Source organism: Phodopus roborovskii, unplaced genomic scaffold (assembly GCF_943737965.1).
Source record: "Phodopus roborovskii unplaced genomic scaffold, PHOROB, whole genome shotgun sequence".
Classification (NCBI taxonomy): Eukaryota; Metazoa; Chordata; class Mammalia; order Rodentia; family Cricetidae; genus Phodopus; species Phodopus roborovskii.
Genome location: NW_026126547.1, coordinates 3985399 through 3998359, shown reverse-complemented (window position 1 = coordinate 3998359; position 12961 = coordinate 3985399). Strand labels below are relative to the sequence as shown.

Here is a 12961-nt window from a genome sequence, read left to right as displayed (position 1 = left end):
TTTTCACAGATGCATCCAGAATATCTGTGTATGCTTAGGCCCTATCTAGTTAACATATGATCCTAACCATCACAGGGGGTTATTACTCAGAGGCATACAGAGGTGGGATGCCTGGGAGCAGACACCAGATGCTATCAAAAAGTCTCTAGTTTGGCATTAACTGGATGTCCTGAATACCACATTTCCTCAGTCATATCTCCCTCCCTCCCTCTCTCTCTCTCTCTCTTTCTCTCTCTCTCTCTCTCTCTCTCTCTCTCTCTCTCTCTCTCTCCTCTGCTCTATATGGGTCAATATAATCTTTACTATTCTAAGCAGCACCTGGATTCTAGTCAAGGCTGTGTCACATGCTGGATACAGAACTAAAGTGATTCCCTCCATCTGTTTCATCTTCTGTCAGATCTGTCTTTACAAGGTCATTTGGGGAACCAAGACACATCCATTTATAGAAAACACTGTGGAAAGAACAAACAATGTTATTATAATGGATAACAAAAGTGATTAAAATATTACTGTGTTAAATAAAAATCTTTATGGGAAATAACCTGTAGGATAAATCTGTGATTTAAAATGGGCTTCTTTAGTTGCTTATCATGTCTAAGGGAAATGAGCCTGCAGATAAAGATGATTGTTTTGTCTGGTATCACTGATTTTTTTTTGTTCTAACTTGATATTGTTACTGAGACTATGGACAGTTAAAATGAGCAAGGGGAAACATAATAATCCTAGATTGGTTTTTTAATAGGTTTTTGCTCCTAGCATTTTTCTGTGGCTTTTTGTCCGAGTAAGTCTATTTCCCTGATATGTAACTCATTTTCTCTCTTACATGGTGGAACTTTCTGCCTCATCACAAAGAGCAGTGAAGGCTGGGCTATCCATTCTTATCCCAGCCAATCAGCAATGTGATCACATGCATCTTTGTGAACAGACAAAGACTTGGAATAGAAATGAGACAGAGAAGTCTTTAGACCAATGGTTAAAGAAAGGGATGAGGATCACCAGGCAGGAATATTAAATCCCAATAAAAGTTAGTAGTCTTCCCATCCCATGAACTTTTTTGTACTGAGCCATTTTCCTGTTGATTCTTTAATTGATGGAGAAAAAGCCACCTGCTAGCTGGTACCCTTACTTTAGTGTCATTCACTGCCAAAACACTCAACAGGAAAGTTTTATTTTGGCTCATGTTTCTTAAAGTCAATCCATAATTATGTCCCTGTGTGCTTCAGCAGAAAATGATTGGTGGCAGGAATATTTTGTGGTTGAGCTTCTTTACTACATAACAAACAGGAAATAGAGAGAGTAGAGAAACAGGAAATGGCTAATGTGAAATCCAAGGAACTGCTCTCAGTGACTTACTTCCTCCAACTAGACCCAGCTCCTTTCATGTTACCACCAATAATATCCTCACATTGTGAATGTGTGGTTACTAATATCCTCTGAGTCACAGACATACCCAGGAATTTTACTAATCTATGCATCTAGGTGCTTCTTAATCCATTCAAGTTAATGATAAAAATTAACTATCATAGGCTCTAAAGAATTTAAAAGCACAGGCAGTAAGCATAAAACCTGCTTCAAGAACTTTATTTGGATCTTAGAATCCTTATCCTATCCTGGACATTGGTACTTTCAAGTCACTAAAGACATATGGGGACCTAACCCCTTACTGGTCACCCCTGATGAACAGTCAAGAATCCGGATGATGATATGATGGAAAGACAGATGAGCACATGGGGGAAACTATAAGTGGATGAAGAAATGGAAGGACAAACAGATTGATTAGGAGAATGGGATCATAGCAACATAGAATGAAGGAATGATGGCTAACTGGTGGATGAGAAGATAAGATGAAAGTGAATGGAGATGAGACTGATATGAGCTAGACTGTGCTCACAGCATTTGTGGTATGATGGGGATGTCCTTCTCTATATGTATTTCTCTTATCGGTTAATGAATAAAATATTGTTCATCCAATGAGGCAGGAAGATGGGTGGGTCTAGGAGACAAGGAGAATACTGGGAAAGGTAGGCAAAGAGAGACCGCCACAGAGTTACCATGATGCCAAAGGAGTAATAACATGCCTGAGCATTGGTGAGTAAGCCACAGCCTTGTGGCAATACATAGATTGATAATGGGTTAATAACTAAGTCAGTTAGCCAATAAGAAGCCCTAGTCATCTGGCAACATTTTCATAATTAATATAGAGCCTGTATATTTACTTGGGGCCCAAGGGTGGCAGGACCAAATGGGCCAAGAAAACTTTTAGTAACAGTGGTGGCTGCCAGAGGCGTCATAATGCCTGGTAGTTGGTAAGTTCGAATACTGGACACCTGTGAAAAGCATTTTATATGTATTACTTTAAGGAATCATGTGAGGTAATTTACTTTCTCCAAATCTGAGTAATTATAGGCCTTTATTTTGTCTTGCTTTATTTTTATTGTATGTGTGTGTTCCCACTCATGTATTTGTAGGTACATGCCAGGGTGTATTTCTGGAGGTCAGAGGAAAGCCTTGGCTGACAACCCCAAGTTCCACATTGCTAGAACACAGACTTTTTAGTTGATCAATGCCATGTGACCCATGTCTTCGAATATAAAGTAGAAGATAAGAAACTTTGTTCTTTGTGTACCCCAAAGCCTGTGATTTTGACTTTATCCATCTGCAGTGACACAGGATATAGCCTGTTGGTTAAAGGGTTAATGTTTTCTATGAAAAATGGAAAGATTGCCTATCCTTTCTTGCAGAGTTTTGATCCATTGCTTCTGCCTTGCAAAGGGGGGCTAACTCTTCTCATATTTTCTATAAAATCATGCCTACTTTGAGGCTATATTTTAAAATTGTAACACTGAAGGCTCAGTGGTTTATTAGGTAGTTCCTTCTTATAGTGATGCAAAAATTACACTTAATCCCCAAAGATCAGTTAATCCTTTTGTCATTTCACTTGGGTTAGTGTCATTTGAATCCCAGGAGAGGTTTGGGAGCTATCTGCAAGTAAGTATCACACTGGGACAATTTTGGTTTGTCTTTCCCAGAATTTATGGCCTTAACTCCTGTCCCTGAAGAGGTGAAGAATCAATCAAAAAGGCATTGGATATGCCCTGGATGAAAAGGATTCCCACTATGTCCTTTCAGGATATCCTACCACATGAAGCTATCCTACCATTGGTGAGTGATAGAATGCTAAAATTACTAATGTGTGCCATGAGGAGTTATTTGTCTCAGGGAAGAGCTACTTTTATTGCTTACTAATATGTCTGTACTGCTAAGTACCACCACTTCTCATCAGCTTGACTGCCATTGCCAAGGTCCAGAAAAGCTCTTTTCACTTTGGCCCACTTTGAGACTTTCTTCCTTCATTATAGTCTGTCCTAATCAAACAGGAAAAAAACCTGAGCTGGAGGCATGGCTCAATAATTTAGAATTCTTGCTATTCTTGCAAAGGACCTGAGTTTAATTACAGCACCATGTCAGGCAGCTTACAATCTCCTGTAACCCTAGATCTAGACCTTCTATATCCTCGTTTAGCCTCAGAAGACAACTGAATTCTTGTGTACTTACCTTCCTCCCCAATCCACACAGGTACCTATAATTAAAAACAAAATTAAATCTTCAATGTGAATAAAGCATACTTAACACTTGAATAATAAACATGAACAATGGACAAATGCAAATAAAAATGTCCTCAGTGTTGGTGATGAGGTCAATTTGGAAAGTGAAATTTAAGATGAGCACATTATAGAAATTTATCTCTTTGTCAAAACTGAGTTTGGAGCAGATATTTAGGGTCAGGGTCAATGGGATATTCATAGGACATGCACAGCCAGCACTAATCCAACCAGCTTCCTTGAGAACTATGACTGACTTAGTCTTGACATACTAGTGGAGAAACAAATACAAGAAATTTTCTTTAGAAATTCATTGCTTAACGGGTCAAGACCATGCTGGGGAAACCCACAGAAAGAGCTGACCTGAGGAAGTAGGGTCTCATGGACCCCAGTCTGACAGCTGGAGAACCAGCAGAAGACCCAAGCAGGCCCCTTGAATGTGTCAGTTGGGAGGACTAGACAGTCTATAAGACATCTGGCAGTGGACTTAGTATTTATGCCTAGTGCATGGACTTTGAGAGTCCATTCCCTATGATGGGATACTCTTTCAGCCTAAATAAATGGGGAAGCACCTAGGCCCTGCCCCAAGTGATGTGACAGACTTTGATGACCCTCATAGGATCATCCTCCTTGGGGAGGGGATGAGAGGTGGAATGCGGGCTGGTGGGGGGAATAGGAGGACTGGGAGGAGAGGGAACTGGAATTGGTATGTAAAATATGATTGTTTAAATTTAAATAAAAAAAACAGAGAAGAAAAAACTCATTGTTTTTAATAAGATAGGTGGATAAAACTAAACAAGAAGTATCACACATAGAAAGGGACTTGCCCACCTTCTGTGATGAGTCCTCCTCCTTTCTGTACTGTGGAAAAGAAAATGTGAGCATTGAAATCTTTTTTCTCCAGAATATTTTCCTGAAGAGGTAAAAATGTTAGCAAAGCCCAACAGGGTTCCCCTCAGGGAACAGAAGTGTATGCAAAAGATCCTAAACCAGTAGATCTCAACTTGTGGGTCACATCCTTTTGAGGGATCTACTGACCCATTCACAGGGGTTGCCTAAGACCATCAGAAAATGCAGATATTTATATGATGATTCACATGAATGGAAAAATTCCAGTTATGAAGTAGCAACATGTGGGGGTCACCACAACATGAGAATCTGTATTAAATTCACAGAATTAGGAAGATTGAGAACCACTGTAAAGAAACACAAGAGAGAAAATTATTCCTTTTCTGCACAAGTGCAGGTGTTTCACTGGGCACACTTTGCTGAAATGGCCTATCCTGTCTCTCCAACATCAGTGCAACCCTAAACTACAGGCTGGTTCTAGACAAAGAGACTTTCAAATATTTAACTGCATTTTGTCTGGCTAATTTCATTAGTACCCTACTCATAACCTATGCAATTTCTCTTTATTCTTTACTTGAAAAGCATACCAATGTAAACTTTATGAATCCACAGATCTTATATTATTATTACTCTTTCTGTGGATTTCTGTCACAGGATTGTAAGGGCACATGAAGATGAAACACCTTAGCTAGAGAATAAAGCAAATTTGCTTTAAATTTCCATCTTCGGAAGACTACATATAACACTCCCAGGGTGTGTAACACCTAACGTCGTCACTGATAGTCTTAATATTCCAATAATTTATTACCTGTGTACTTCATTGTAAGATCTATATGGGAAGGAGAAAATGTGTTTTTATGCTTTAGGAACAAGAAAATCAATCTGTAGCTGCTTGACAGATTCTGATCTTGTGATTCAGGTGTCCTCAGTCAGAGAAGTCTCATAAGCAGAACATATTGGAATAATAAAGAGGGGACTTGGAGAGGTGCAAAATTTGCAGGCATGGTTGATTCTGCTTGTTGGTGTCTACACCTGCTGTGTTGGCACAGAACATGTGACTTCATACTCACGAGCCCTGCAGTCCAATTCTCACTCAGCCATTTACATGCAGGGAGTAACTGTGGGCACACTAAGCATGTAGAGTTTCAGTTTCCTAGTCTACAAATCTGTGGTGCTCATCCCAGCTAATAGAACTGTCAGTGATATGATGTTGGTGAGTCTGCAAAGGTACTAGTGAAAGTTTGAATTCACAGAGGTTGCCTTGAAGCAGCTATGAGATTTCTGTATGTGATGCTTTAGAACTGTTGTCTTTAAATACAAACTCCTTCTCCTTACTTGTTGGTTTCAGTCACAGAGCCCTGGGGACCATGGAGCTCATTGTGGCAATAACTGGCTTTCCTCTACATGAAATGCATGTGCCTGAATTCTCTCTCCTTAGTTGAATAAAATTTAAGCTATGAGCTTGAAAAGAAATCAAGAAAGTTCAGCTTTACAGTCAAAGCTTGTTTTGACCATGATAGAAAGGCAATGTGGGGTGGGTGTGGGGAAATCATCTTATTGGGGAAAAATAGAAACAAATTGGCATCAGGGTACTTGACTGGGAAGTCAACTCTGTCCACCAAGAATATATGTTTATAAAACCCATATCTTGTTCTGGCTTTATATTCCTCATTAAGTACATTAATATAGAACATACTTATCAAGTTATTTGAAAAATAAGAAATAAGCACACAACATATATAGAGTTAAACATTAACTTCTATAATCTCTTTAAATTAAATTCTATTGAATATAGTTTCACCTAATTCATTTTGATGTTGTTGAGAAAGCTCTTCATGGATAATAGGGGGAAATTCTTAAAAGAAAGGGCTGTGACCTAGGCAGTCCTCCATCCACCTCTACCGTTATTGCCTGAATAAAAAATCAGGCCCAGCTCAGGCTTACTAAATACAGATTCCACAGCTGACATCAGACCTTTGGCAGCTTTTGTGCATGGAAACTCTTGGAAATCATGTTGTGTGTGAGCTCAGTCATGGGAGAAACATATTCCTAAATAATGAGCCTTGATCTGTAAAATTAACTGAAAATAATCTCATTTGTGTTGAGCATAAAAATGTAATAGTAAACTCCAGATACCAAAATCATGTATCTGTAAAAATTTAATAAAATTGCATCTCTGGTGGAAGAAGATGAGAAAACCAAAAGTAATAAGTTTTCACACAAATTGGGATAATACTGTGCTGTCTGAGATAGCTTTATTTTTAATATTGTTCAAGTCAAAGATTGCGTGTTTTGAAGCCATTGAAAGATAAGTATCAGGATTACAGTTTTAAAATTAATAATGGGAGAGAAGAAAACTGGAAAAGATAACATGGAACTAGAAGTGAAATAATAAGGAAGCTGATTGAGTGTGCTATTCTAACCCATGCCTCACACAACCAACCTAAAAGGAAGAAAGGTTTGTTTGCATTCACATTTTTAGAGATCTTAGTCCATCACAAAATGGTTAACAAAAACAAAACCTTCAACCTACTTTCCAGATAATGACTCACAGATTCATTTGTATTTATGAAAAATCTTCTTGAGTCTTCGTTTTTTTCTTTGTTTCCCCCCCTCTGAGGTTTTGTTTTGTCTGATTGAAACATAATAATTATACATATTTCGGTTGCATGGCATGATACTTTATATTATATGTGATGGTTGGTGATCAAATCAGGGTTATTATCCATCATCTTAATCCTTCAGCATCTCTTTGTAGTCAGAACATGAAAAGTCATTGCTTTAGAGTAGTTTTGATAGTCACATTATTCTGGGCAATTGCACAACACCAGAGTTTGTTTCTCCTCACAGGAACTGTTTTCTGCTTAACCAAGCTCTCCTCATCCTCCTTCTCCTCATCTCTGCTGACCAGAGTTTTATGAAATTCTAGAACAACTTTTTGAGAAAATATATGTGGTATCGTTTTGCTCTTAACTTTCTGCGCTTAGTTTATATTCCTTAACACCATATCTTCTAGACCCATTTAAGTTGCAAATCACAAATTTTCATTTTATTATGGCTAGAAAATATTTTTGGTGTTTCTCTGCCTGCAGTTCTAGTCACTTAGTCTCTCTAATATTCATAGTGATGCTATTATTGAGCCCAGTGCCAAGTCATCCTGCTTGGCCAGTAGCACTGGTGCACATGATACTACTGCTCTTTCTGCATTTCAACAGTAAACTATTTTTCTTTGGCCTCCTGGAAGGAGAAAACAATCATGGCTCTTTACAGAAAGTATGTGCCCCTTCAGAATCTTACCATACTTCATCTGGGAAAACTAAGGCTTATATCATCAAAAGCAAATTTTTTCAGGCAAGAGGTCTCTTTTATCTATCTCCTTGTGGGTCTTTAAAGCTGCATTTGCTGACTTTCAGCAAATTCTGGAGGTCCTTCCTAGGAAAATACATTGTTATTGAAGAAATATATTCCAACTCACCCATGCCTGAACTACTTTTCAGTATGGGTGATCCCATATTATTAATTTGCTATCTTAGTTGCAGTAAACAAAATTTAAAACTACAGGGATTCAGGTAAAATAGACAAATTGAAAAATATCTATAGTCAAAGAAAGAGAAATCATTATCAAAATATTTCTTATGAATAAACTCCAACATTATGTAGTGCCTTAGACAAAAAGTGTCACATGGTAAAGGAAAATAAATTTCAATGAAAACACATCTAAGAAAGTTCAATAAAAATAGTGTGACTACATTTTAAATAAAAACTTAAGAATCTTAAAAAGAAAGTTCAAAACATATGCCATTATAAACTAGTCCTGTCTTGAGTAAAGAGTCATAAAATCTAAAACAAAAAGCCAACTATATACAGGCCAACTCTATACTGAATCCTAACACTCTGGAGAGGACAGAATGCAGACATCTGTATTCCACTGCATCAATAAATTTCCACTGTGCAATTGGCAATTGCATTCAGGAAGTGATAGACATATTAGAGTCACTCCAAGTTTGCAGTTTTTTAAAAACAACTACAGTTGATAAGATGCAGTACGATAAAACATTGTGTCTAAGTATAGAGACCCCTAAACAAGTGATACCATAACTAAATTCTTCATTTACATATTGAATACCCAGTGGCAAAACATTGAAAGCCTGGTGTTTAAAATCTATTCTAGAACAAAGAAGCTTTCTGTTTCCAACTCAGACTTGTATTGCGCTAAACCATTTAGGAACAAAGTCATCAAGACTAGAGCTATGCTAAAATGAACAGATGAAATATTATTTTCTGACATAGGACAATAAGTATTTAAAATGCAAATAATACATATGGTAAAATGTTGAAAGTTCACCAGGAGAAAAGCTTGCAATAGATACTAATTAAAAATATTTTTAAATGTATTTCTAAGTGCTCAGGAACATACTTAAAATAAATTACTAATATTAAAATCTATAAGAGGAAAATGTCAACTCACTGACAAAAGGAAACATATAAGAATAACATCAGGTCTCTCATCAGTAACTCTAAAACCAATAAAGTATGAAATGAAATATTTCAAGCCCTGATAACAAATAACTATACTCCAAGATTACTAGGTGCAAGAAAGCTACCTTGTAAAATTTCTGGAGGTATAAGTATATTTCAAGACAGGCCCAAACTTAAGTAGTTTAAAACTACCAAGCCAGTGCTGCAGAAGACAGTTGAAGGAATTCTATAGCCAGAGGAAGGATAAAGACAATCTCAATCATGACAGCACAAGAAAAAATTGGTTTCATAAAAGGAATTGATAAACAAAGGCGAGCTAAGACACAGTTCATCTTGGCCAACAAAAATGAGCAAGTAAATATCAAATACCAATAGGAGAGAAAGGAGAAGAAACAATAAACCAATTCATAAAATAAACAACAAAAACTAAGAATTGGCCAACAACTCTTAATGTAACTAGAATTAGTTCTGATGTTTCTCTGTTGCTTTTTAACAGAGTTTATTGGAGAAGGTGGGTTATTGAAATCATCCACTATTAATGGATTGATGTTAATATGTGTTTTCAAATTCAGCAATACATTTTTTAAATGAATTTGGGTGCCCTATATTTGGTGCATGTCTGTTTAGGATGGTTATGGCTTCTTGGTTAATTGTTACCTTGATTAGGTTAACTGCACTTTTTTATCTTTTCTGATTAATTTTGGTTTGAAATCTTTTGTGTCAGATGTTAGGATAGCAATACCTATTTGCTTCCTGGTCCCATTTGATTAGAATAGTTTTTTTTTTCAGTCCTTTTTCTATAAGTTAGGGCTTATCTTGAAAGCTAAGCTGTATTTTCTGTAGACTATAGATAGAGATTTTGTTTCTTGATCCATTCTGTCAGTACATGTCTTTTATTTAAAAGTTATTGGAAATTGCGTGTTAATCATGCTCATTATATTGTTGTTTTGTTGTTGTTTATATTCTCGGTGGTATTTTGTGTTTTAATAATTACATATTTATATTTCTTTCCACAGTCTATTGGCTATGCTCATCCTATCTTCAGCTTTAAATATTGCATCCTCCTATTTCTTTAGGTTTGGTTTAATGGATGTTTTTTGTTTTATTTTATGACAAGTTTCTCTTTCTCCTTCAGTCATTTGCTGTGCATGTTGGTGCAGGCTAGTTGTCAGTCTTTTGAACCTGCAAGTACATTGCTCTTGACTTTCATGGTTTTCAAAGTTTACATTGAGAACTCAGCTATTATTCTGATGGGTTTCCTTTTCATAAGTTTTATGTTTTTTCTCTTATTTCTTACAATACACTTTATTAGTTCTGTATAATTAATATTTTAACTGTAATATGCTGTGAAATTTTCTTTTTTTTTGTCCTGTTCTGTGTGCTTCTTTTATTTGTATGGGTATATGTTGCTAGAATTGGGAATTGTTTTCTATTGTCTTGTGGAAAACATGATCTATGCTATTGACTTGGGAGTTTTCTCTATCATTCATACTTATAATTAGAAGGTTAGGTATTTTAATGATATCTCACATTTTATGTATGTCCTTTTCTAGTATAGTTAAAGCATTTTCATAATCCTTGTTATTTTACCTTCAAGTCCTGATACTGTATTTTCTGTTTTATTAATTCTATTTGTATGGCTTCTTTCTGAGTTCAGTTTTTGGGTTTCTCAATTCCATCTTCATTTCAGTTTGAGTGTCCTCAATGTTTCTATCTCCTTAAATTCATTTCTCAAGGTCTAGATTGCCTTCATCATTTCCATCAGCCTTATGATTGCATTTTCTTGGATATTGTTCAGACATTTATTCTCCTTATCTACTTTTCCTTAATTTCATTGAACTGTTTCTTAGTGTCTTCTTTAGACTCCTTGAATTACTTGATAAAATGCTGGTTAGTCTTTTAAATTCTGATCTCTAGGGTTGATCTAAATAATTATTGGCAAACATTTCTACAGGACTAGTGGTTTTTGGAGAGAATATATGAGTTTAACCTTTCACATTGTTGGTATTTTTGTGATGATATATGGTCATGTACAATTCTTTTGCTAGTTCTATATCTGTAATGGGAAAATGTATTAGGGAAGAAGAGAGGATATGCACATGAATTGGACCTGGAGTTTGAAAATGTCTTAGGTGAAATGAAGTCAGGAGGACAGGCAGAGAAGACTGGTATACAGGATTCACATTCTACCCTAAGTGTGTGGCTATTTCTGGCTATGTGAAAAGATTAGATAGTGCTTGTGAGTTGAAGGCTACATAGATAGAGTATAGATAGAAGCCTAGAGATTTTGTGGTGCAGACAGGGCCAGAGCACTGGATGTGGGACCTTGAATAGGTTGGATAGAGTGCATGAATAAGGAAGATAGTGAGGCTCACTAGGTTAGGCCCTAGAGAATGATGTGGGAGATCGCTGGAGCAATTGCCTAATAGAATGATAGAAAGGACTTTTAAAGGTGTTGTTAGGGTGTCAGCTAGATGACAATAGTGAGCATGCCTGGAGAAATATTCCTTATATGCTGTGAATCAGTATCTGACATATAGTACTGCTTCCCCTATGGCTGATGATCTACAAGTCTTGGATTCACTGGCAGTGGGGCTTTTCTGTCAGGAGGAATGGTAAGTATTCTATCAAACTAGAAGCTAATAATTTCCCTTGTGAAATTCCACTTTGGGCCCCTGATGCTTTGAATCATGCCAAGAGAAAAATTACAGTGTTAACACATCAGATTGATCCAGTCTATCAGGAAAAAAATCAGACTGCATCTTCAAAGTGCAGGGAAAGACTGTGTCTCTGGAGTGCAGGAGATCTTTTGAGTTGTCCCTTGGAACCACATGTCCTGAGATTGAGGTCAATGATAAATTATAACACAGTCCAGTGAGGATGATAAATGAGCCCATGTGTAGTCTCCCTGTTCTGCTATGGCTACTTTATTTATAAGCCCATTGGGAATAACAGGGATGGCTGGGAAGTAGGCTGACTGCTCTGCAAAGAATGGACCATCTTATTTTATTGAATATTGAATTCCTTCTCTTTTGAAGGCACCTTTGATGAGTGCTTTCAGGAAGAAAGATGTGGGTCATCCCTCCAGATAAAAAACTGAGACCAGCTGATGTTTTGCTGAAGGTGGGGGGGGGGGGATTTGGAAGGAGTAGTAGACAGAGGTAGTTAAAAATACATGCCAAAGTTACAACACCAGCTACATAAATAAGGACTGTAATTGACTAAGGGTTTCTGTTCTATTTTGTTAAAAATTTACTTGTGTTTGTGCATGCATATAGATATAATAAGTAAACATATATGTTTCCTTTCCTCTCCCTTAGTTCTATAATGTATATAAAATCTGCTGTATTTGCTGAATGCTGTTAAGTCTGTAATATTATAATTGAGTCTTGAGATATTATAAGACCAAACATTACCATTCTTAAAGGGACTTTGCCATATACTCTGGGGGAAGAATGGTGGTGTTCTGAATATACATGTGATAGTTACATCATGTTAGCTGGGATGATGTCCTTGTCATTGTCTTCATTTGAAAATAAAGCACAGCATAAAGGAGATGGGTTTGCACATCTAATTGATGAATGAGGATGTGTAATGGTTAAACATGATTGTTCACCAGAATGGATAACACACTTCCTGTAGAAGCTCAGGTGTGAAAAGAGCCCAAGAGAATATAGTATTGCTTGCTTACCTACCTTAGCATTGTGTTGTCAGTGACACTATCCCATTGGTGCTGCTGTTGCCACTGCTGTCCTTTACCATCATCAGAAATCAGCTTCATGATCCTCCAAGATGGCCTGTAGACCAGATACTACCCCGGACTTTCAATGGCCTGTTACTGCTGTTTGGCCTCCATGTGTGTTCTCTGCAGCTACAAGGTTTTGAGCCTTTCTGACACACAAATGGCCATTACTGGAATACCAAGCCCCAACATGTAAGTTAAACTAGTCTATAACCTTTTATAAGATAAAATCACTCTACTAGGTATGTTCTACTAGACATCACTAACTAATAAAATTATTTCAAATGGT

General features: G+C 36.9%; 1 pseudogene; it reads right to left on the bottom strand.

Annotated features, from left to right (window-relative positions):
• LOC127233892 (NADH dehydrogenase [ubiquinone] iron-sulfur protein 3, mitochondrial-like) overlaps positions 1 to 12711 on the bottom strand; it is a 48678-nt pseudogene extending 35967 nt beyond the window's left edge.
• Between the last annotated feature and the right edge of the window lie 250 nt (positions 12712 to 12961).